Raw genomic sequence first — 24,011 nt, forward strand, 5'->3', positions numbered from 1 at the left:
TACTGACAATAGCATAGAAAGGAATAATTATCTACTCTAGAGGAGACATTGAAAGAGAAAGAAAGACTGGTAAGTTTGCACACTTCATATAGCCAGATAGCTGAAGTTTAGCCCATGAAAAGAATACTGAGAGAGCTGAGAGATTTTATGATGGAATGATTTGAATTGGAAGGGACCTTAAACATCATACAGTTCCAACCTCCCTGCCACAGGCAGGGACACCTTCCTCTAGACAAGATTGCTTAAGGCTTCTTCCAACCTGGCCTTGAGCACCTCCAGGAAGAGGGCATCCAATACATCCCCAGGCAACCCATTCCAATGTCTGACCACTCTCACTGTAAAGAATTTCTATCTACTATCCAGTCTAAATTTACCCTTCTCAAGCTTCAATCTATTCCCTATCATCCTATCACTACAAGCCCTTTAAAAATGTCTCTCCCCAGCCCTCTCATAGGCCCCCTTCAGGTTCTGGAAGATTGCTGTAAGGTCTCCCCTGAGCCTTCTTTTCTCCAGGCTGAACAGCCCCAGCTCTCTCAGCCTGTCCCCACAGAGAAGGTCCTCCAGCCCTCTGATCACCATCAAAGCCCTCTTCTGGTGCTGCTTCAGTAGCTCCATGTCCCACTTGTTCTGGGGGCATTTATCAGTAAATTTTACAGTTGGTCTATTGAATAAATGGGGTGTGGCTTCTGACCCACTGAAGTTAAAGCAATCAAAATGCAGTTTAAGATCTCCACATTAATTTATTGTTTCTGCAAAACTTCAAGTTACATTACCTGCCTTGCAACTAGTATAGACGTAGGTTAGTTATCATTGTAATCTGTCTTGAGTATTCTTCATTGTATTCCTACTTCTATTTCCATAAATATGTATTGTATGAGATGAAGCTGGAGGTTTCCTTTATTAAATTCTTCCTATTAGAAAGTTGTGACTGTAGCAAGAACTCAAGCAAAACATACTTTTGCAACCAAGTCTAGAAAGAGTGTTTAAAGCAAACACCATTACAAAGGAGACAAACACAACACAGGTGGGAATCAAATAAAAGTGACTGGTTTTGAAGTCTTTTGGTTTTGTACCACAAAGTAATTTTTATTAAGAATATAGTGAATCTTACACTAAGTTGGTTGGGAGCAGGTGTTGATCAGTTAGAGGGTAGAAGGGCTTTCCATAGAGATCTCGACTGGCTGGACAGATGGGCAGAGTCCAACATGATGGCATTCAACAAGTTCAAGTCCCAGGTGCTGCACTTTGGTCACAACAACCCCATGCAGTGCTACAGGCTGGGGTCAGAGTGGCTGGAGAGCAGCCAGGCAGAAAGGGACCTGGGGGTACTGATTGACCGCCGGGTGAACATGAGCCAGAGGTGTGCCCAGGTGGCCAAGAAGGCCAATGGCATCCTGGTGTGCATCAAGAATAGTGTGGCCAGCAGGAGCAGGGAGCTCATCCTGCCCTGTGCTCAGCACTGGTTAGGGCACACCTTGAGTCCTGTGTCCAGTTCTGGGCCCCTCAGTTCAAGAAAGATGTTGAGATGCTGGAAGGTGTCCAGAGAAGGGCAATGAGGCTGGAGAGAAGCCTCGTGTATAAGCCCTATAAGGAGAGGCTGAGGGAGCTGGGATTGTTTAGACTGGAGAAGAGGCTCAGGGGAGACCTTACTGCTGTCTACAACTACCTGAAGGAATTTGCAGTCAGGAGGGGGTTGGTCTCTTCTCTCAAGCAACCAGCACCAGAATGAGAGGACACAGTCTCAAGCTGTGTCAGGGGAGGTTTAGAATCGAGGTGAGGAGAAAGTTCTTCACTGAGAGAGTTGTTAGCCATTGGAATGGGCTGCCCAAGGAGGTGGTGGAGTCGCTGTCTGTCCCTGGAGGTGTTCAAGAAGGGGTTGGATGTGGCACTTGGTGCCATGGTCTAGTAGTCATGAGGTGCTGGTCAACAGGTTGGACTTGATGATCTCTGAGGTTTTTTCCAAACTTCTTGATTCTATGGTTCTATGAAATGACTCCTTCCTCAGTGATATAGCTGCCCAGTATGTCTGACACTGGGTTTTTCTTTACTGGATCACACATTGCCACTGGCAGCACTAAGTTTCTATAATCTGAGTTCTTTGTATTAAAATTGAGCTTTTGCTCAGAAATGTAGAATAGTCCCTATATCAAGTTTTACATTATCACAGTATCACTAAGGTTGGAAGACACTTCAAAGATCATCGAGTCCAACCTGTCACCACAGACCTCATGACTAGACCATGGCACTAAGTGCCACGTCCAATCCCCTCTTGAACACCTCCAGGGAACATTCCAATGACGAATGACTCTCTCAGTGAAGAACTTTCTCCTCACCTAGAGCCTAAACTTCCCCTGGTGCAGTTTGAGACTCTGTCCTCTTGTTCTGATGCTGGTTGCCTGGGAGAAGAGACCAACCCCCACCTGGCTACAACCACCCTTCAGGTAGTTGTAGAGGGCAATGAGGTCACCCCTGAGCCTCCTCTTCTCCAGGCTAAACAATCCCAGCTCCCTCAGCCTCTCCTCACAGGGCTTGTGCTCAAGGCCTCTCCCCAGCCTTGTTGCCCTTCTCTGGACACCTTCAAGTGTCTCAATGTCCTTCTTAAACTGAGGGGCCCAGAACTGGACACAGGACTCAAGGTGTGGCCTAACCAATGCAGAGTGCAGGGGCACAATTACTTCCCTGCTCCTGCTGGCCACACTATTCCTAATGCAGGCCAGGATGCCATTGGCCAAGAATGGCCACCTGGGCACACTGCTGGCTCATGTTTAGGCAGCTGTCAATCAGCACCCCCAGGTCCCTCTCTGTTTGGGAGCTCTCCAGCCACTCTGACCCCAGCCTGTAGCTCTGCATGGGGCTGTTGTGGCCAAAGTGCAGCACCTGGCACTTGGACTTGTTAAATGCCATCCCATTGGTCTCTGCCCATCTGTTTAGTCGGTCAAGGTCCCTCTGCAGAGCCCTTTTACCCTCTGACCAGCATCTGCTCCTAACTTGGTGTCACCTGCAAATTTGCTGATGACTGACTCAATCCCCTCATCCAGATCATCAATGAAGATATTAAAGAGGATGGGGCCCAGTTCTGTCTGTGATAAACCTTCATTACAGCTGTGGTAAGAAGACACTTTCCTTTACATTATTGCAGTGGTGGCAGCCTCTATACCACACCCTGCCAGCAAAGAATCAACCAACTCAATAGCTTCATCTGGTTTTCATTTCCTTGGGGAGATGTGGAAGCTTTTTGAGTACTTGACAGTGCGTGTGGCTCATCTTGTTTTCTATCTGAATTGGTAATTATTCTTTAGAAGCATTTTTGGAGGATGAGGTATTTTTAGCCAGCAGACAAGCTTGGCATTATCTTGAAGGAACACAGGGTTTTCTGAGGTCTCAGAAGGTGAAAAATATACTCACCACTTCTTTTTCTTTGACTTTCTCCAATGATGGAGCTCATTTTTTATTTTTTTTTATCCTGTGTCATGAAGGTCATTTTTATCTACAGGAATGTACCCACTGCTCTTTGTGACTCAGAGAAAACGGGGAGACTTGATCTATTTGTTTACATTTCTTAGTATACTTCCAACACTGATGCTCCAAGAAATTTGATGTGATGTGGTAACTACCTGTCCTCCATAGCAAATCTTTTATCTGCTGAGACCACTGAAAACCTTCTAAAGAAGCTATGTTTCTCTTAGAGCAGTGTCATTCTTTAGGAGATGGAAGACTAGGTGCCATGGTCTAGTAGTCATGAGGTGCTGGTCAACAGGTTGGACTTCATGACCTTTGAGGTCTTTTCCAACCCTGTTGATTCTATGATTCTATGTTTAACTTATTATAGCTGCCTTTTTCTGTTTCATTTGCTAAATCATATTCCAGGATACCAGACCATCAGATTTTATATATCATTTTAAGATTGTCTTTCTTATTTGTTGCCTCTGACTTGACGTCCATTCAGAACTCTTGGATTTGTTTCATGAGGTAAATGGATAGTGTCACTTTGTGTTTTGCACTGACAGCCAAAATATTTGGCCTGTTCATTTTCTGCCAGTTACCACAGATACAGATGGATTGTCAGTTGAACATTTTGATTCATACCCCCTTTTGTTTGCTTCTGTGCAACCCCATGGCAATTAATTTTGTTCATAGTTGGGAATCCTATTCTGCCAGCAGCATGCTGTCTTTTAGAATGTTGGGAATATTTGTAAACATGTGTGGATATACAAGTATTGAGGTCATCTTTTGTAAATTCAAAAGCCAAAAATATTACCACAAATCATTAAGTTCCTAGAGGTGGTGGAGTCACCATCACTGGAGGTGTTTAGGAAGATGGGATGCTTGATGCCATTGTTTAGTTGATTAGATGGTGTTGGATGATAGGTTGGACTTGATGATCTCAAAGGTCTTTCCCAACCTGGTTAATTCTATTCTATTCTATTCTATTCTATTCTATTCTATTCTATTCTATTCTATTCTATTCTATTCTATTCTATTCTATTCTATTCTATTCTATTCCTTATTGTATTCTTATGCAGTGAAACAGAATATCTTTACCAGGCTTCATTTTTGTAACACCTTCATAGAACTTCTGATTACTTCAGTTAAATAACTGAATCCCTAATTTTCATGTTAATTTTTATTTATTTGATGTGTGTTGTATTTCCAGAGTTTCTTTTTGTAGTTTCTTGGACTTGAGGATTTTTTTTTTTTTTCAATTGGTCTGTGTTTCTTTTAGAGTATTCTTTGTTAAGTAATCTAGGTTTGAATCTCAGCAAGAACCTGAAGGGTTATGGATGTACTAATAAATTAAAAAGGTTCAGGGCACAAGTCCAAGCAGTGGTGTACAATTGTCCATGCTGTTCGCTTAATAACACAACTCCTGATATAGTTTCAAGCTGTGACAAATGGCAGTATCCAGGTCAACTGTCCAGAATCAGTTCAGGAGCTAGCACAGCCCAGGACCATTCCTCATAGGTAAAAGACAGGCAAATTCACCCTGTGGAGCAAATCTTGGACCTTAACCCTCTTCACTTTACTAAGACAAACACAAATGAAATACTGAAGAAGCCTCAGGAGCAAGGTGACAGACTGGTGAAATAGCAGGTAATTTAAACTAACCTTTTCTTCTGTATCTCCATCCTTCAGTCTAGTAATTATACATTGAGTGTGATTATAGAGGATACTTCAGCAATCAAGAGTGTCGAAATTACTTTTGAGATGTGTTTGCATTGTCTTTTCTGAATAGACCTATACAGAAGCTGGATGACCCACTTAGTTGCCTAAGTTGACCATTCTGTGGATGGAACAGCAGTCAGACTCACTGATTGTGCTGATGTTAGTCCTAGGGCTCACCATCTCCTTGCACTGAAATAAGGAGATCTCTGGAGATGGACACTGAGTATAGGACATTATTACTGTGAGGAGAATGGCACATCTAATTTCAATTTTTCTGATAATTGAATCTCTTTTTTTCCTAAATCCCCCATATGTCTCTTGCTCTAACAGTCTGGTCCACCTCAGTCCTTCACAGAAGTCATACAAGCAAAAAACTGTTACTAGATAGTTACTAGACTGATGTCATTCAGTTTCATCCTCTTAGTCATCAAAGACAATGCACTCTTTAGTGCTTAATGCTCATGTTCCATAAAGATTTACACAGTTGCTCGTGTCTTAAAATTTTCTCTGAATGATGACTTAAATTTGAATCCCCTACAGTCTGTTCTTAGAGATGAAAACAAAGGGTTTTATAAAGCAACTTCTACAAAGACACTCTTTTACTTTTGTCTGTTCTTCTATCCTTTGTAACTTCTGTGCCTTTTGAATCTCTTAAGAAAATGACTGGTACTTTCAACACTTCTCTCTGTCTTAGAAGTGATTGCAACTGGCTATGAAGTTCTTAGAATGACTTTTTAATAGGAATTTAAAAGATTTATAATTAAAAATGTTTTATTTCTTTGTAAAAGTTTGAATTTTCTCCAATAATTTGAAAGAAGGGTTTTGGGTTTTTTTAATCATCTGAACAGTTTTGAAGAATAATCTGCATCACAAGTATTAATAAAAATAACTCAATAATAGTTCTGGGAATATAAGGCAAATATAGACATATACATAGATACCTAAATTCACAGAATCACAGAATCACCAAGGTTGGAAGACACCTCAAAGATCATCAAGTCCAACCTGTCACCACAGACCTCATGACGACTAAACCATGGCACCAAGTACCCTGTCCAGTCCCCTCTTCAACACCTCCAAGGATGGTGACTCTACCACCTCCCTGGGCAGCACATTCCAATGGTAAACAACTCTTCCTCTGGAGAACTTTCTCCTCACCTTGAGGCTAAACTTCCCTTGGTGCAGCTTGAGACTGTGTTCTCTTGTTCTGGTGCTGCTTGCCTGGGAGAAGAGACCAACACCCTCCTGGTCACAACCAGGTGACAGGCTGGACTTGATGATCCTTGAGGTCTTTTCCAACCTTGCTGTTGATTATAGTTTTGTTCCATTCCCCCCAGTCCTATCACTTCCTGACACCCCTTCAAAGTTTTGATTTCCCTTCTGTCCTAGTTTCATAGAATCATAGAGTGGTTTAGGGACCTGTTTCAACAAATTAGTATTAAGTGTAACTACCATACTGAATTCTTCTCTTTTCTTCTGATTCCTTGTGGGGATAAGAGGAAGTCATAGACATTTTGATTCATCTGCTTATGGTTTCCCTTGCTTTCCAAAATTATTTGAAGAAGAAAGTTTAACCTCTGGGATAGCATACCATAGAGACTAGAAAACAGGTTAAATAAATTACTGGCTATACGCTTACTCCTGACAGAATTAGACTTTAAGAAGAGGGAGTTGATACAGTCTTAAAAGGATTTGTCCTGGGATAACTGATTTGAAGTAGTGTGTTAGGGAGTTTTGTCTGGGACTACAGACTATTTCACCAGGCTTGGTTAGAATAGAGTAGAATAGAATAGACCAGACCAGACCAGACCAGACCAGGTTGGAAGAGACCTTCGAGATCACTGAGTCCAACCCATCATCCAACACCATCTAATCAACTAAACCATGACAACAAGCACCTCATCAAGTCTCCTCCTAAACACCTCCAGTGATGGCAACTCCACGCCACCCTGGGCAGCCCATTTCAATGGGCAATCACTCTCTCTATGAAGAATTTCTTCCTCACCTTGAGTCTAAACTTCCTAACATCCAGTCTAAACCTCCCCTGGTGCAGTTTGAGACTGTGTTGTTCTGGTGCTGGTTTTGACATATGTTGAGAAGAAAGGGGTATGAGAAGGTACCAACAGAACCTGAGTCCAGTTCTCCTATTGCTGTGCAGGCCTTGACTTGCTTAGTCAGTGTGTCTAACACTTGATCTTACTCCAGTGCCAGATCCTGAATCAGAATCCCTCAGTGATCACAGGAGATCTTATGCCTTGATGCAGAGGTAATGTGCTCCCTTATGACGGACATGGAAACACTTGCTTCCATGAGCTAGTCATACTGGCAAACCCACAAAGTTCATTACAGAACAAAAAATCCCTCTGGCTGTATTTTCAAATTCTTCCTGGAATGTTGTCTGCCTGTGGTAGCCCTCTGCTGATCTGCTAAAAACATGCTCACAATGAACTTGGAATTACAGTTTCTATAAAAAGGAATGAGAAATATTAATTTCCTTAGGAACAAAAGAAAGCAACAACAACAAAAAGCCCCAATCTATACACAAAAACCCACACCAAAACCGACAACAACAAATACAAAACCAAAACCAATCAACCAAACAAAAAAAAATACAACACAAAAACTACTGCAGAGGGCACTCTGCTAGGTAATTCAACTTTTTCTCTGAATTGTCTGAATGTACTCAGATAGCAGACTTTAGTTCAAAGCCTTGATCTGAATCAGGCAGAGCAGGGATTATCTCTGGCAGCAATATCTTGCAGAGAATTGCTTAACAAACTACAGCAGGATTTCAGATGTACCACCACTACAGGTCAATCATTCTGTGATTCCCAGATTTTCTATTATTCCAAAACCAGAGAGTGGTGGAAAAATATGAGTTTAATTTATGACTATATTTCTGGGCTTTACTAAGGCCACAAACCTAAGCACCTTCTAGTAAGAACAGTAAGTACAAAATGTGTAACTTACCTCAACAGACATTGTTACTGTGCTAGATAGAATCACAGAATCACAGAATCACCAAGGTTGGAAAAGACCTCAAAGATCATCAAGACCAACCTGGCACCACAGACCTCATGACTAAACCATGGCACCAAATGCCATGTCCAATCCCCTCTTGAACACCTCCAGGGATGGTGACTCCACCACCTCCCTGGGCAGCACATGCCAATGGCTAACGACATGGGTGCTAATATTTAACAGACATAGCCAGGAAGCTGCAATTTAGGTTTTAGGATTTAAATATTATTTGTTGTTTCTAGAAGCTGGATAAGTGCTCCCACCAAATTCTTCAGAGGGATGTTCATGACCTGGAAAATTTGTTTATGCCCTGGAAGACCTGGCCACTGGGTTAAGAGGACCACTTTGTAACTGTATTGCAGCTTTGGGGGTTTAACTGAATTCAAGTACCCCCAGAGCCAAGTATCTAAAAATGATGCATGAAATTTAAAGAGTCATAAGAAGATAAGCTAAAAGGGAATTTGAAAGGCCATCTGTCCCTCCTAAGACATCATATGAGCCCTAAAACTCACACAGCAGATAAATTTTATCTCTAATCCTCCCCTTCATCAAGTATTTCCATTTCAAAACAAGGTGCCATAGTTCCTACTCTGCATGAACTCTCTTTGTCCTCTGCTGTAGTAGCAAGGAAAATGTGTAGGGAATTCTGATGAAACACCTAGGAATTGCATTCAAAACACTGTTTCTTTAAATACTGTATTCTTTTATGACCACAGTAAGGCCTCTATGGCTATATATGAATTATAAATAACTGATGAGTGCCTTATTTAGCAAGGTCATAGCAAAGTTGCCAGGCAAAATGCAAGAAGGTAATAAGCACCATAAGTCCTCTGTCAGGGTATATTTGCAAGTAAGCTAGGTTGACTGCAGGCCTGTGACAAACAAATGAACAGAAGGTGGCAGTAACTAAGAGTCAGAAGTAGGAAATTGTGAAAGCCCTGGAAAACAGGAAAAAAAGGTAAGTAACAAAAGAGAGGCAGCAGATAATATAATATTTTAATTAGCATTATTTCCCTGAAATTACTTCCAAAGTAAATATTAATTCACAGGTAACTTGGAATCAGACAAAATTCCTTCTTTGATGTTTAGTTTATTCACCCTCATAAACATTTGTAATTCAGTCAGCCTTATTGGTATTGGGGGAGGGGGTGGATGGATTTTATTTGTGTTTGTTTTCCTGAGGCTGAAACTGTTTCCCAGCCAAAAATAACAGTATAAAGCCTCTCCATACTGGGGGTTCTGCTGGAGAAATTCCACTTGCTGAAGGATTGACTGATATTCCAGTTGTATTTTGGGGTTCTCTCAGGATTGCTTAAGAAGGGTTCAATGCTATCACTGCTTTTTTCCTTCCTTCATTAATCTGAGGAAAAAAAAATCAATGATGTGTTTGATATAATGTTGTGGGAAGATCAGCAAAGGCTGACGTAGGCAGTTGAGCCCTGTCCAGGGACTTTGGGTGAATTATTATGCAGCTAGTTGTTCCTTCCAATTTCAACATCTCAGAAAGGGTAGGCAGGAACGTCATTACAATGTTCTTGTTACAGAAGAATAAGTTACTTGCCACAGGCTCAGAGCCCTCTGAGGAAGAACTGTTGGCATCAGTGCTCCTGGCAGTCAAGGCTGCAGAATTTGGCATATGTTGACAAGTTTTATTTTCTTGTATTTGCAGGCTGACATCAGCCTCACACTGATAGAAAAGCTTTTGAATAGAACTTGTCTGTGTATCCATTTCCTTTGTGAATGTAGCATTTCTGTTCAAAGAGCCTATGGGCTTCCTTTCATTACTGGGATGGCAAATATTTCACTGTACCAAGATCAATGTGCTTGAAGATGCTGTTTTCAAATTCCTCTGCCTCCCAAACTATCTGAGCCGTAGGAAGAAATTTTCTTCCTACAAAATCTATTTTTTTAAAGAATGTAGTGTTATCCAGAGATGTTGTGCAGTTATATTAAGGCTACAGTATATAAAACATTGAAAAAAAAGGGGTTGTGCATCCAAAAGCTTTACTAAAATTGAAAATACCTCAGTAGGCTTCTTATCCAAGAGGATACAGATGGGTGCTAATATTTAACAGACACAGCCAGGAAGCTGCAATTTAGGTTTTAGGATTTAAATATTATTTGTTGTTTCTAGAAGCTGGCTAAGTGCTTCCACCAAACTCTTCAGAGGGGAGTTCATGACCTGGAAAATTTGTTTATGCCCTAGAAGACCTGGTCACTGGGTTAAGAGGACCACTTTTTAACTAATATTGCAGCTCTGGGGGTTTAACTGAATTCAAGTTCCAGCAGAGCCAAGTATCTAAAAATGATGCATGAAATTTAAAGGATCATAAGAGGTAATAATAATAAGTAATAATAAGTTGGACTCAATGATCTCAAAGGTCTCTTCCAACCTGGTCTGATCTGGTCTATTCTATTCTATTCTACTCTACTCTACTCTGCTCTACTCTATGGAGGAGACTGGATGGGGTGCTTGGTGCCATGGTTTAGTTGTTTAGGTGGGTTGGATTGGTTGAGAGGTTGGACACGATGATCTTGAAGGTCTCTTCCAACCTGGTCTGGTCTATTCTATTCTATTCTATTCTATTCTATTCTATTCTATTCTATTCTAAGTTAAGCTAAAAGGCAACTTGAAAGGCCATCTGTCCCTCCTAAGACATCATATGAGCCCTAAAACTCACATAATAGATAAATTTTATCTCTAATCCTCCCCCAACAACAAGTATTTCCATTTCAAAACAAGGTGCCATAGTCCCTACTCTGCATGAACTCTCTTTGTCCTCTGCTGTAGTAGCAGAGAAAATGTATAAGGAGTTCTGATTAAACACCTAGGAATTGCATTCAAAACACTGTTTCTTTAAATAGAATCAAATAGAATAAACCAGGTTGGAAGAGACATTCAAGATCATCGCGTCCAACCTATCATCCAACACCACCTAATCAACTAACCCATGCAACCAAGCACCCTGTCAAGTCTCATCCTGAACACCTCCAGTGATGGCGACTCCACCACGTCCCCGGACAGTCCATTCCAATGGTCAGTCTCTCTCTCTGTGTAAAACTTCCTCCTGACCTCCAGCCTGAACTTCCCCTGGCGCAGCCTGAGACTGTGTCCTCTTGTTCTGGTGCTGGCTGCCTGGGAGAAGAGACCAACCTCTGCCTGTTTACAACCCCCCTTCAGGTAGTTGTAGAGAGCAATAAGGTCACCCCTGAGTCTCCTCCTGTCCAGGCTAAGCAGCCCCAGGTCCCTCAGTCTCTCCTCATAGGGCTTGTGTTCCAAGCCCCTCACCTTTTATGACCACAGTAAGGCTTACTTGCAAATATACCCTGACAGAGGACAGCTACATGGTGCTTATTACCTTCTTGCATTTTGCCTGACAACTTTGCTATGACCTTGCTAAATAAGGCACTCATCAGTTATTTATAATTCATATATAGCCATTAATTCATAGGGGCTAGGCAGTTTGTCCTATGTCTCTAGTAAAGAAGAAATCAAAAATTCACCAAAATCCCTCTTGACTTTTTTTTTTCATCCAGTGGAGTTGTTACTGAAGATGAAGGTAGTGATAGTTATTTCATGTAAGCCATTAACCAGATATTCCAGGAACAGACTTTTTCTATTCCACAGCTGGTTTGAAATCAAAGCAGGCTTCTGGTGCTGCTCTAGCCAAAAATTTCCTTCCCATGGGATGGGATAGGATGGATAATGTGGTAGAAAATCTCAGTGTCTGATGGTTATGTGGGGGGACTTGGTATTTAAAGGGAAAATTTCTGAATATACTTAAAAAATAGAATAGAATAAAATAGAATAGAATAGAATAGACCAGACCAGACCAGACCAGGTTGGAAGAGACCTTCAAGATCATTGTGTCCAACCTATCATCCAACACCACCCAACCAACTAACCCATGCAACCAAGCACCCAGTCAAGTCTCCTCCTGAACACCTCCAGTGACGGCGACTCCACCACCTCCCTGGGCAGCCCATTCCAATGGGAAACCACTCTCTCTATGAAGAACTTCTTCCTATCATCCAGTCTGAACCTCCCCTCGTGCAGCCGGAGACTGTGTCCTCTTGTTCTGGTGCTGGTTGCCTGGGAGAAGAGACCAATATCTGCCTGTCTACAACCTCCCTTCAGGTAGTTGTAGAGAGCAATAAGGTCACCCCTGAGTCTCCTCCTCTCCAGGCTAAGCAACTGCAACTCCCTCAGCCTCTCCTCATAGGGCTTGTGTTCCAAGCCCCTCCTCAACTTTGTTGCCCTTCTCTGGACATGCTCCAGCAAGTCAACATCATTCCTAAAGTAAGGGGCCCAGAACTGGACACAGTACTCGAGGTGTGGCCTAACCAGTGCAGTGTACAGGGGCACAATGACCTCCCTGCTCCTGCTGGCCACACTGTTCCTGATGCAGGCCAGGATGCCATTGGCCCTCTTGGCTGCCTGGGCACACTGCAGGCTCATGTTCAGCCTACCATCAACCAGCACCCCCAGGTCCCTCTCTGCCTGGCTGCTCTCCAGCCACTCTGACCCCAGCTTGTAGCTCTGCATGGGGTTGTTGTGGCCAATGTGCAGAACCCAGCACTTGGATGTGTTCAATCTCATGCCGTTGGATTCTGCCCATCTGTCCAGCCTGTCGAGGTCCCTCTGCAAAGCCTCTCTACCCTCCAGCAGATCAACTCCTGCCTCCACCTTGGTGTCATCAGCAAATTTACTGATAACGGACTCAATGCCCTCATCCAGATCATCAATAAAGATGTTAAAGAGCATGGGGCCCAGCACTGATCCTTAGGGCACAGCACTGGTGACTGGCTGCCAGCTGGATGTGGCACCATTCACCACCACTCTCTGGGCTCGGCCATCCAGCCAGTTCCTAACCCATCGCAGTGTGCTCCCATCCAAGCCATGGGCTGACAACTTGGCCAGGTGCTTGCTATGGGGGACGGTGTCAAAGGCCTTGCTGACGTCCAGGTAGACTACATCCACAGGCCTCCCCACATCCACCAGGCAGTCACCTGATCATAGAAGGAGATCAGGTTGTTCAGGCAGGACCTACCCTTCCTAAATCCATGCTGTCTGGGCCTGATCCCTTGGCCATCCTGTAAGTGCTGTGTGAAATATCCCAGTGCATGAAGTGAAAGGAGCTGTCAGTATTTTTAGAAATCTTTCATAAATTTTCCAATGGAAGAAAACTGCAAAGATGGTGAGGGCTAGTTTTTGTTGTTGTTGTTGTTTCTCTGCTATTTATTTCCTTTTCTTTTAAAAATATTTGTGTGAACTGCAGCTCTGAAACTAATATGATCTCAACTGAAATAGCTCTTAATGCTGTAAAATAGCAGTTTGCAATTAAATCTATCTTTAGCATTTCAGAGAATCGACGAGGACCCATCTTGCTCTGCTTTAAATTTGCTTCTTTCTATTAGGGACAAATCCGGTAAAGGAACCAAAGGGATCAAAACGACAAAGCTGAACTTCTCCTCAAGGCTGTTGGTGACACGAAGCACTACAGAACAGAAGAGGGAGGAAAAAAAACACACAAAGAAAACAGAGAGACAAGAGAAAATTTTTAGTATAATTTTGCATTAAATAGATCATGTTGGCATCATAAGCAAATATGCACTTTCTGCTCCAAGTGAAGAAAGTAGAAGATATGTGCTAAGGCAATACCTGCCCGTGAAAATTACGTGCAACATCCTACCAAGTGTCTGTTTCACATTAACCTACAGCAAATGTATGGCAATCATATTCATTATTCCTATGGAATTGGTTTGGAACACTGTGGCCAGCGGGAGCAGGGAGGTCATTCTGCTCCTGTACTCACCACTGGTAAGGCCACACCTTGAGTCCTGTGTCCAGTTCTGGGCTCCTCAGTTTAGGAAAGATGTTGACTTGCTGGAACGTGTCCAGAGGAGGTCAACAAAGATGGTGAGGGGTTTGGAGCACAAGCCCTGTGAAGACAGACTGAGGGAGCTGGGGTTGCTTAGCCTGGAGAGGAGGAGACTCAGAGGAGACCTTATTGCTGTCTACAATTACCTAAAGGGTGGTTGTGGCCAGGAGGGGGGTGGTCTCTTCTCCCAGGCAACCAGCACCAGAACAAGAGGACACAGTCTCAAGCTGAACCAGGGGAGGTTTAGGCTGGATGATAGGAAGAAGTTCTTCATAGAGAGAGTGATTGCCCATTGGAATGTGGTGTCCAGGGAGGTGGTGGAGTCACCATCACTGGAGGTGTTTAGGAGGAGACTTGATGGGGTGCTTGGTGCTATGATTTAGTTGATTAGATAGTGTTGGATGATAGGTTGGACTCGATGATCTCAGAGGTCTTTTCCAACGTGGTCTATTCTATTCTATTCTATTCTATTCTATTCTATTCTATTCTATTCTATTCTATTCTATTCTATTCTATTCTATTCTAGAATAAACCTTTATTAGAATAAACCAAACCAGGTTGGAAGAGACCTTCAAGGTCATCGTGTCCAACCCATCAACCAATCACACCCACCCAAACAGCTAACCCATGACACCAAGCACCCCATCAAGTCTCCTTCTGAACACCTTCAATGACGGCGACTCCACCACCTCCCCGGGCAACCCATTCCATAGCGCAATCACTCTTTCTGTATAGAACTTCTGTATGAACCTCCCCTGGCGCATCCTGAGACTGTGTCCTCTTGTTGTGGTACTGGCTGCCTGGGAGAAGAGACCATCATCCGCCTGTCTACAACCTGCCTTCTCTTCTCTTCTCTTCTCTTCTCTTCTCTTCTCTTCTCTTCTCTTCTCTTCTCTTCTCTTCTCTTCTCTTCTCTTCTCTTCTCTTCTCTTCTCTTCTCTTCTCTTCTCTTCTCTTCTCTTCTCTTCTCTTCTCTTCTCTTCTCTTCTCTTCTCTTCTCTTCTCTTCTCTTCTCTTCTCTTCTCTTCTCTTCTCTTCTCTTCTCTTCTCTTCTCTTCTCTTCTCTTCTCTTCTCTTCTCTTCTCTTCTCTTCTCTTCTCTTCTCTTCTCTTCTCTTCTCTTCTCTTCTCTTCTCTTCTGTTCTATTCTAAGATCCAGCCAGAGGATACTCAGGGAGAGGCTTCTGATTTAATGTGAGGATGAAGGGACTACACACTTTCAACTGTCTTGCCAAGAGGTGTTTGTTTTCCAGTAGCAAAAGATTTCTTGGAGATTCTTTCAGGACTGTAATAGCATCTTTGACAGCATTCATTAGAACATGCTTGAGTTTCCTTCCTACCAGATTTTGTTATTTTTAAACCATTTATTTCTAAAGCTGGACCAAGGGGGTGATGACAATGAAGCACTAGAGCCAGAAGTGGATAAAAAAATTATTCTCTTGAATGAAAGAGCAAAATCCTGCCATGTCAGTAAATTTCATAAACATTTTACTCTTTTTTTGAGGCTTCATTTTGAGAAACAATTTCTCTGCAAATTCCAAGAAGATGATGAATCTGTTGAATATTTTATCACATTCCCACATGCTCTAAAAGAACATTACAACTTCACTGGAAAGTTCCATTAGGAAAACACAAAAGATGAAATTACTTGTGCCACGAAAGACCAGTACATCTCAGAGACTCTTCTGCTTTCTGCTGAAAACAGTTGGTTGCTGCACATATCTGAGGTAAGTGAATGAATAAGCACCTGAAATCTAACCAAATGCAAACTAATCTAACTAAAGGCAAAACCTAAAGGGGAAGCACTGATGTGAGCAACTACTGGCACTCTAAGCAGTGCAATAGCAATACCCCAAGTGCTTAGTGCAGATAAATCTCTAGGCACTCATATGATGAATGACTGCCTGAGAATGCTGTGCGTGGCAATGTCACAGAGGACATCAGATGCGTGCTGCTCTGTGGGCTGCCATTAAAGGAACAGGGAGTGCCAGCTGCAAAGCCCAGGATGCTGGCATTGATGCTGTTGACAATGAAACACTGAAGCCACTCTACATCCACAAAGCCATACAGAAATATTATCATTGTCTCTAGAGCTGTGTAAAACCAGCTAGTGCAACTGAAAATTAATTCATCTGAAAACAAGGGGGAACTGAATCAAAGTTTCAATTTCCCTTGCTTAATGATGAGATGATCCTGCAAGATGGTGGTTTTAATTCTATGAAACTTATTAAATCTTTGCAGCCTTACCCTTCAGTTCCATAAATGAGAAATTAAAATGGTGAAAAATCTGGTTTTCCCTTTATTTGGGTTGCTGTGTCTTTGTCTAGGAAGGAATGTTAGATGAAGGCTGTGATGTAGCTCCACATTTAAATTTAATATACTAGAAATGTGCATGGTTTTGTTGCTTTTTAATTCAATAGACATGTTTTCACTACTGAAATCAGTTTTGAAACTTTTGAAAGTGTTCCTGCAGATTTCTTCTAGAAGTTTATAAAAAGCTATTCACAAGGAGAGCACAGTTCAGAGTGAATGTTCTGAATGAGGAAGGAAAGCTGGAAAGTGATAGACACTCCGTACTGCTATGACTATTTACTTAATCCAGTCAGAAAAGTAAAGATTTCCCCATAACTTCTACTGAAACCAGCATGTTTTAGCTAGTTTATAATTAAAATGTGTTTCAACACCTCTGGAAAACTCACCAGAACAAGAGGACACAGTCTCAAGCTGCGCCAGGGGATGTTTGGGCTGGACATTAGGAAGGAGTTCTTCATAGAAAGAGTGATTGGCCATTGGAATGTGCTGCCCAGGGAGGTGGTGGAGTCACCATCACTGGAGGTGTTTAGGAAGAGATTGGATGAGGCACTTTTTGCCATGGTTTAGTTGATTAGATAGCGTTGGATGATAGGTTGGACTCGATGATCTCAAAGGTCTCTTCCAACCTGGTCTGGTCTATTCTATTCTTCTATTCTATTCTATTCTATTCTATTCTATTCTATTCTATTCTATTCTATTCTATTCTATTCTATTCTATTCTATTCTATTCTATTCTATTCTATTCTATTCTATTCTATTCTTAAATTGACTGCTCATATTCTGTGCTTCCTAGATACATTCTTCTCAAATGCTGACTCTTCACTGTGGGTTGCTGGTGGCTTGCAGACATTCCAGCATGCCACATTTTCACAGGAGCTTCCTTTAAAAGGTCAGACCTTAGTAAGAAAACTGTATAGACTCAGAAAGGTTGTCTGTACTTGCAAAGGAGACAGTTACTTTCATAAGGGCAACACACAGGTTGCATTATAAGGGTGAAATTTGTACACATAAGACAACAGAAAAGTGGAGCTTAATTTCAGTCAAATATGAATTAGAATCATTATTTGAATTGAAAAGAATATTAGCTAATTGACAAAAAGATTTGATTTGCAATGCTGATAATGCCCATAACCTTCATTTCTCCCTTTTAGAATTTCTTCATCTTCATAACACAAATTGTACTTGCAAAATAGCTTTTAAAGCTCCACAATGGCAAAACTTGCTGCATTTCTGAAGATCAGCCTGTCCCTTATATTTCAATTCACAGGAAACTTAAGGCAACCATGTGATCAGGCCCAGTCAGCATGGGTTCAGGAAGGGCAGCTCTGGCTTGATGAACCTAATCTCCTTCTATGACAAGGTGACCTACTTAGTGGGTGAGGGAAAGGCTGTGGATGTGGTTTACCTGGAATTTAGTAAAGCATTTGACACTTGTCTCCCTCCCAGAGAAAGTGGCTGCTTAAGGCTTAGATAGGTGGACACTTCAATGGGTAAAAATCTGGATGGATGGTCAGGCTCAAAAAGTGGTGGTGGATGAAGTCCAGTTGGCAGGCAGTCAGCAGTGGTGTTCCCCAGGGCTCAGTTTTGGGGCCAGTTCTTCAATGTCTTTACCAATGATCTGGACAAAGGGACTGAGTTTGTTTGCAGTATGACACTAAGCTGGAAGGGAGTGTTGATCTGCTTGAGGGTAGGAAGGCTCTGTAAAGGAATCTGGGCAGGCTGTCTTGATGGGCCAATGCCAGCTGTCTGAGACTTGACAAGGACAAGTGCTAAATGCTGCACTTGGGTCAGAACAACCCCATGCAATGCTACAAACTTGGGGCAGAGTGGCTGGAAAGCTGCCCAGCAGAAAAGGACCTGAGGGTGTTGGCTGATGGCTGACTAAACATAAGCCAGCAGTATGATCAGGTGGCCAAGAAGGCCAACAGCATCCTGGCCTGTAGCAAAAAATAGGGTGGCCAACTGGGGTAGCCCCTTGTCCTCAACAGGAATGAGGCCACACTTTGAATACTGTATTAAGTTTTGGGTCCCTCACTACAAAGACACTGAGCTTCTGGAGCATGTCCAAAGAACAGCAACAATACTGGTGAAGGGTGTAGAGAACAAATCTTATGAGGAATAGCTAAGAAAAGTAGCATTGTTTAGTCTGGAGAAGTGGAGGCTCAGGGGAGACCTTATTTCTCCACAGCTACCTGAAAGGGGGCTGTGGTGAGGTGGGCATAGGTATTTCCTGCCTAGAATGAGGTGACAAAATAAGAAGAAATGGGCTGAAATTGTGCCAGAGGTTTACATTGGATATTAGTAAATATTTGTGTACTGAAAGAGTGGTCAAGCATTTGGACAGGCTGTCCAGGAACTGGAGGAACCAACCCTGGAGGTGTTTGAAAATTTGTAGATATGGCACTTCAGGACATGGTTTAATGGTCATGGTGGTTCTGAACTGGCAGTTGGACTTCATGATATTACAGGTTAAAATGATTCTATGATTCTGTGCCCTTTTGCCTAAACTGCCTGAACAATGCACATTTCTTCCACTGTATTTTTTCCAAGTTACCTTTGGCTTCTCTGACACTTTCTCCATGAATCTTCCTCTGTTTTACCTTCTCTTTATCAGGGTGAAGTTGTACGGTCATGTCTGTTGGTGCCATTTAACACCAGCTCCTCTGAGCCGTATTGTGGAGCACCAGAAATTCAAGCTTAGGGTGAATCAGCAGACAAGACCTTATCAGACCTTAGTGTCATCTACTGTGTCGTGCATTTCAATTGCACTGAGCTGAATGATTACATCTCAGTAAGAACAGCTAATTAAATATTTACTTGGAAGAAAGTTTGCACATGATAACAATTCACCTCCACAAAGAGCTATCTGATTTCACATACCTATCAAGTGCAGTTTCTTCTCAGTGCACAGTGGAGATAAACATAAATATCCCCATGCAGCAAGAAGAGATTGTGCTTCCAAAGACAAATTCATCACCTTGGTTCCTGTAAGCAGGAGTGGACTTTCCTGATGTCTCTGACTGCTTAAATACTTATTTTATTACATCTTCAAAGACAACACTTTCATGCATTTTCATTTGAAATGTTACCACCTAAACAAATGTTCTGTCAGTCAAAAGACATTCCCTGTTGCTTTTTCATATTGTTTGAAATTAATATACAGTTCACAGTGTAGCATATAATCATAGTAGACTGTCACACTAACACAGAGCAAATTGAAATATTCATGCTGGTTTTGAAGGCTAATAAGTTCTTCACACATTCATACATGAGTCTAAATGTTTGACAGGCTGGGGACAGAGTGGCTGGAGAGAGGCCAGGCAGAGAGGGACCTGGGGGTACTGGTTAATAGTAGGCTGAACATGGGCCAGCAGTGTGCCAAGGTGGCCAAGAAGGCCAATGGCATCCTGGCCTGCATCAGGAATACTGCAGCCATCAGGAGCAAGGAGGTCATTCTACCCCTGTACTCAGCACTGGTTAGGCCACACATTGAGAATTGTGTCCAGTACTGAGTCCCACAGTTTAGGAAAGATGTTGAATTGCTAGAACGTGTCCAGAGAAGGGCAACAAAACTGGGGAGGGGTTTGGAGCACAAGCCCTATGAGGAGAGGCTGAGGGAGCTGGGGTTGCTTAGCCTGGAGAAGAGGAGGCTCAGGGGAGACCTTATTGCTCTCTACAACTACCTGAAGGAAGGTTGTAGCCAGGAGGAGGTTGGTCTCTTCTCCCAAGCAGCAACCAACAGGACAAGAAGACACAGTCTCAAGTTGTGCCAGGGGAGGTTTAGGCTGGATGATAGGAAGAAGTTCTTCATAGAGAGAGTGATTGGCCATTGGAATGTGCTGTCCAGGGAGGTGGTGGAGTCACCATCACTGGAGGTGTTTAGGAAGAGACTGGATGAGGCACTTGGTGCCATGGTTTAGTCGATTAGAGGGTGTTGGGTGATAGGTTGGACTCAATGATCTCAAAGGTCTTTTCCAACCTGGTCTGGTCTATTCTATTCTATTCTATTCTATTCTATTCTATTCTATTCTATTCTATTCTATTCTATTCTATTCCATTCCATTCCATTCCATTCCATTCCATTCTTAGCAGACAATCTTCAATAAAATCCTAAATCTTCTAGCTTTGCCTCTGAACATTGCAGCAGCACCAAAATATTTATTGGATAGAAATCTTGACAGCACATGCTTCCAGGAATGCTGGGATTAAATACACAGAAGGTAAATTATATTCACTAAATCAGACTCCTCTGAGGTCATGATTATGAGGCACTCTGTTTCCTGGAACAGAAGAGAAGTATAAAATCCACCAGTGCTTTTCTTGTCAAAAATATAAAAGGATAATTTTAGCTTTTGAAGAAAACAGTCTCCTAGCTGTCTTTTCAACAACATAGTGGTAATCTTAAGAAAACACAAATCAAGGAAAAATAGTTTCCACACTGGAACCACCACTATAATCTGTTCTGCATAAACGAGGCTTTTATGGGAAATGGGAAGTTTATAGCTTCATTAGACTTAGGGTGATCATTCATCTGGAAAAACCACCTCTGTATAAATATGATCTCTAATTCAGCGAGGTATGAAGTCAGTCTCAACACCACACTTTGGGCTGTGTGTTAACTTCTTTGACTGACCTGAGTTGAAATGTTCCAAATTTAAATCTGTAAGATCTTTAAAACATCCTTTGCCTATTTATTTTAGAGGTTTATATTTGCAAAGTGGAAAGTAAAACAACTCACAAAATCCAAGGTAACAAACATTGTAAACTGAAGGAATAAGTTTGTAAGATAGAAAGTCAGTGTTTATTTCAGTTATATCTAGTCTCATACATACTGATAACTTTTGACACTTTAGTAGTATCAGGGGATTTATATACATCCAGAAGTTACTGTTCCTGGTTAGCATATTATTCAGATCAGATGTTATAATGTACAATTCCAGTGTTGCCTATGAAGCAGCACATGATTCTGCAATCACAATTTTCATGGTTTATGCTTAACATCTTGGTTTTGTCATATTCAGGTGACAATATATCATTCCTTGTCCAGAAAGGCTGGGACTTACCAGATGCAGAGCTTGCTGAAGTCTCTAAGACACTGGCATATAGCAACCATGAAGTCATGGAGTTGAGAGATCTTGAGGGAAGTGAGTAAGGCTGGAGCAAAGTACTGACCCTGGACTTCAGGCAAATAGACTTAGGCTAGATAAAGGAACTCATAGGTGGGATGCTGTGGGAAGCAGATCAGAGGAGCAAAATTGGTCAGGAAAGCTGGTAGGTCTCAATGACAGCATACTCTGAAGGCAAGAACAATCAGTCTCAATACTCAGAAAAACAACATTGATCAGTCATGCAGAGGTGCTGTCAGAAAAGCCAAAGCTCACCTAAAGCTGATGCTCACAGAGGAAGAGCAAGAACAACCTACTAAGATGTATTAGAATGATAAGGCTGAAAAAGTGGGGCCCATGGCTGATCAGGGTGATTGATCTAATGACAGCGAACACAGATTAGGCTGAGATTCTCACTGCCTTGTATCATCCCTCCATGTATTTCTTATTATATAGCTGAAGGTGTAATGTCCATCTTTTATCATAAATATATTTTGGCACCTGCAAAGCTTTCTTTCATGGACACAGTTTCTGATTCAGTCAAAACATCAAAAACTCAGGCAAGTTTGTATCTACCTCCCAACACTGCAGTATATGTAGCTCATAAGTATAGGCTGTTTTCTATGCCTGGTTGAAGCTGCTGCTGAAGGAACAGGATTTTTACTCTATTCTGCCCTCATAAGGAAGTGATTTACATAGCCTAAATCTAATATCTTGGAAACTTTTGCCAGCTAGAGAGCTTTTCCATGCTACTCAGTAGGTCAACTCTTCTCAGTAATGAAGACATGCTGTTGATCCCTGGAGATGGATTTCTGCAGATTGCAGCTGGTGGATTAGGATTCAGAATGCATACTTAATATACCATTCAACAATGTCAGGTGCAACTGTCTGTGAGTGCCAACTACTTGTGACACCTCATATCAAATGCAGGATAACTTAACCTTCTTTTATTGACAGCTAAGATGCCCTGATTTGGCCACCTTGTCTTACAGCCATTTAGTGATCATAACAGGCTCAAAGAGTCACTAGAGAATACATAAATAATAACTTTCTATTCTTTGTTACCTTATTATGTGGTAAAGCCATTTACAGAGAGCTCACTACTTTACTGTGCTGAACATGTTCACTATATCCTGAGCTTGGAAGCTTTGAAAACATAACTTCTATTTATTCTATTAGTGTGTCATCCATTTGAATTAATTTGGTTTGACTTGGCTCCTGGCAGCCTGATGGATCACAGTTGTCATTCATACTGATGGTGGCAGTCTGTCTCCTTCATTTCACGTACCTCATGCTAGAATTTTCATTACTCAGTGCAGCATAATGTGACTAACTGCTGAAAATAAACACAATCAATTCAGTTAAATTAACACAAATAAATAAATATTTTCATCTATAAATCAAATTCTGGCCCCCTTCCCTAATCCCTGTACTTTAAACAAAAAGATCAAGGGCAACAAAGTTGGTGAGGGGTTTGGAACACAAGCCCTATGAGGAGAGGCTGAGGGAGCTGGGGTTGCTGAGCCTGGAGAGGAGGATACTCAGGGCTGACATTATTGCTCTCTTCAACTACCTGAAGGGAGGTTGTAGACAGGCAGATGTTGGTCTTTTCTCCCAGGCAGCCAGTACCAGAACAAGAGGACATAGTCTGAAGCTGCACCAGGAGAGGTTCAGGTTGGATGTTAGGAAGAAGTTCTATATAGAGAGAGTGATTGCCCATTGGAATGGGCTGCCTGGGGGGGTGGTGGAGTCACCATTATTGGAGGTGTTCAGGAGGAGACTTGATGGGGTGCTTGGTGCCATGGTTTAGTTGTTTAGGAGGGTTGGATTGGTTGATGGGTTGAACATGATGATCTTGAAGGTCTTTTCCAACCTGGTCTATTCTTTTTTATGGAAAAATATGTATTGGACATTTCTTCGGTAGGATATGAACAATGTCTTGGTAAAGCCATGCTTCTCATCATACATCAGTAACATGTTTCATTCATTGTTGCCTTTCAAATATGAAACAGATGAAAATAGTGTAAGAGCACATTTATGTAACACCACGTCTTCTGAACATTGTCATCTTGTTCCCTTGATTTCTAAGCTTTAATTACGACGTGCACATGCGGATTGTGGGCACAGTGATTCATCAGTGCAAGGATGTAGAATGAATCATCCCAAAATGATCATGGAAGAGGTGGATATGGTGGTACAGGGCGGCACACCAGAGGCAGCATGCTGCACCCTCTGAAAAACATGTGCAGGAATGATTGAAGTGCTCTCAGAAGCAGTCTTTCTCTGAGGACTAAAATAGAGCAGTGAGGTTTCTTTATAAATCTACCCTGTAGAAAAATGTATTCTACAAATAAACCCAAATTTTAAGCGAAGGAAAGGCATCTGGGATGGTACTTCCATTTCCAGTTTCCAAATTAATCTTGGTTTTTATATAAGAGGGTAAGTGTTGACAAACTGTTGTGATGTCCAGCAGTCTTATCTTGCAGCATGCCAGATGATGCATTAGGAATAGTGTGGCCAGCAGGACC

Source organism: Melanerpes formicivorus, unplaced genomic scaffold (assembly GCF_026170545.1).
Source record: "Melanerpes formicivorus ecotype bairdi unplaced genomic scaffold, bMelFor1.0.p_v2 SCAF_1, whole genome shotgun sequence".
NCBI lineage: Eukaryota > Metazoa > Chordata > Aves > Piciformes > Picidae > Melanerpes > Melanerpes formicivorus.